We start from the raw sequence: 2,985 nt of genomic DNA on the forward strand, positions 1-2,985 counted from the left end.
GGGCTCTGCCATCAGAAAGTTCAGCTTAAAGACACGTCCCAGGGGTGTTTCTGGTCCCCACCTGTCGTTTTGCTCCTCAGCATGGCTTCGTAAAAACACTGCAGGATTTCTCAAACATGCATGAATGAGTCAAAGCAAGGCTTTGGTCATGTTTTTGATGTGAGTATAACATTATAACATGATATAAAACTCAAAAAAGTTGATTTTACATGATATTGCCCCTTTAAAAATCACTCAACTATGGCTGAATGTGTACGTTTGTAAGTTGCAATTCATGTGTGACACATTGTGTACATTTGTTCTTTTGTTTTTCATTTTAACTTCTTATTGCTTATTTTATTTTTTTCCACGACAACAGTGGCCTCACCTATCTTTCATTCCTCATAATACTCATTTGGAACGACAAAAAAATATTGAATTTTTTTTATTTAATTTCATTATTTTACTCAGAATTTAACTGACTTGAACATGTTAGAGCATTTTAGGTACTGTTTTATAAATAAAAAGGGGCACTGCATTTTCAAAGACTTTTTCCTTTTTCTCCCACATGCTAGTCAGCAGAACCTCCCTCTGTTTGTTTACCCTGGTTTTAAACTGAAGGGATACTTCAGGCTTGAAATGCTGCAGTGGTGAGACAGTTTATCGTTGCAGTGCTTACAGATAACTTTACTTCCTCTCAGCCCACAGTTAGGAAAAGTTTTAAAATAAAAAACATCCTCAAGAATCCGGCGGCTTCAGGCATGTTTCTGCCCCGGCTGCAGCTCAGGTTCATGTGATTCGCTGCATGCTCAACAACAAATGCTCTCATTGGACGAGACGTGCCATGAAGTCTATCTAATAGTGATCATCGACCACTGAGTTTGTGTGTGCGTCTTCATAGGCAGCCCAGAGAACAGAGATCAGAAGGAGAACTATAAAGAAACTGCGTTAAAGCACGTTAAAAACAATATAAGGGGTCGGGTGCATTGTGTGCTGGGCAGTAGTCGAAGGCGAGGACCTTGGTGGTCTGATCCTCGGCTACAGGAGCTGGCTCTAAGGACATGGAATGTCACCTCTCTGGTGAGGGGTGGGGAAGGAGCCTGAGCTGGTGTCTAGGTGTGGGCCGGTTACCGGTTTCACGGTCAAAAGTCATGGTTTCAAAACCACTGAAATTTTCTGTCATACTGTTCCTACGGTATAAGCGTCCCCCCCTACCCCCCACCCTCTGGTCTGTGCATCTGCAGACTTTCCCCGAATGAGATTCGCCCAGAGTTCCTTAAGGCTCTGGATGTTTCTAAGACCTGAGTCATACGGCAGGATAATTGTACCAAATTCTGGCCTGATTTTGCCCTTCCGACAACCTTAAGGACATCCAGGTTATTGTGTGATTTCACATCTGACATCTGAATGTTCATGAATGAAAATCTGTTGGTGTGGTGTGTTGTCTCTTGCTGTGTGGCTGTACACCACACACTGTAGGACCAAACCTGGTACATCAAGGATTTTTTATCTTCATGTGTGGTGTCGCTCAGTCTTTTAAAATCGTCAGACTGTTTTAAAATCTTGCCATGTGACGCAGGTCTAAGCCTCCCTGGTAAGGTCTATTCAGGGGTCCTGGAGAGGAGGGTCGGTTGGATGGTCAAATCTCATGTTCAGGAAGAGCAGTGTGGTTTTCATCCTGGTTGTGGACCAGCTCTACACCCTCAGCAGGGTCCTGGAGGGTGCATGAGAGTTCAACCAGTCTACATGTGTTTTGTGGACTTGGAGAAGGCGTTCAGCTGTGTCCCTCAGGGACTCCTGTGGGGGATACTCTGGGAGTATGTGGTACCAGGCCCATTGATACGGGCTGTTAGGTCCCTGTACGACCAGTGCCAGAGCTTGGTCCACATTGTAAGTCGGACTTGTCTCCGGTGAGAGTTGGACTTCACCAACGTTGCCCTTTGTCACCGATTCTTTTCATAGCGTTTATGGACAGAATTTCTAGGTGCAGCCAAGGTGTTGAGGGGATCTGTTTTGGTGACCTTAGGATCACATCTCTGCTTTTTGTGGACAATGTGGTCCTATTGGCTTCATCGGATCCTGATCTCCAGCTCACACTGGAGCAGTTCACAGCTGAGTGTGAAGCGGCCGGGATGAGGATCAGTGCCTCCAAATCCGAGACCATGGTCTTGAGCGGAAAATGGTAGGGTGCCTTCTCTGGGTCGGGGAGGAGGTCCTGCCCCAAGTTGAGAAGTCCAAGTATCTCGGGGTCTTGTTCACGAATGAGGGAAGAATGGAGTGGGAGATCGACAGGTGGATTGGTGCTGCATCTGCAGTGATGCGGGCGCTGTACCGGTCGGTCGTAGCAAAGCTCTCGGTTTACGGGTTGGTTTACTTTCCTACCCTCATCTATGGCTTTGGGTAGTGACCGAAAGAACGAGACTGCAAGCGGCTGAAATGAGTTTCCTCTGCAGGGTGTCTGGGCTCTCCCTTGAGATAGGGTGAGAAGCTCAGTCATCCAGGAGGGACTCAGAGTAGAGCTGCTGCTCCTCCACGTCGAGAGGAGCCAGTTGAGGTGGCTCATCTGGTTAGGATGCCTCCTGGACTCCTCCCTGGTGAGGTGTTCTGGGCACGTCTCACTGGGAGGAAACCCAGAGGAAGACCCAGGACACGCTGGAGGGACTATGTTTCTCAGCTGGCCTGGGAACACCTTGGGATTCCCACAGAGGAGCTGGTCCAAGTGGCTGAGGAGAGGGAAGTCTGGGTCTGTCTGCTTAGGCTGCTGCCCCCGAGACCTGACCCCTGATAAGAGGAAAAAGATAGATGAATGGATTTGTAGCAATAACTTGAAGTGGAATGTCAAATCCAAACTTTGATCACCTCCAGACTTTGGCCCAAAGCATTATTCTGTCCCATGCCTACTGAGAGAACAGTGACCCATTCATTTACCTCCAAAACCATTGTTTACTATCTACGACTGGTGAGATAACGACAGGATGCGACAGAGACCTTCTGTTGTTTGAGTAC

Source organism: Austrofundulus limnaeus, unplaced genomic scaffold (assembly GCF_001266775.1).
Source record: "Austrofundulus limnaeus strain Quisiro unplaced genomic scaffold, Austrofundulus_limnaeus-1.0 Scaffold298, whole genome shotgun sequence".
Classification (NCBI taxonomy): Eukaryota; Metazoa; Chordata; class Actinopteri; order Cyprinodontiformes; family Rivulidae; genus Austrofundulus; species Austrofundulus limnaeus.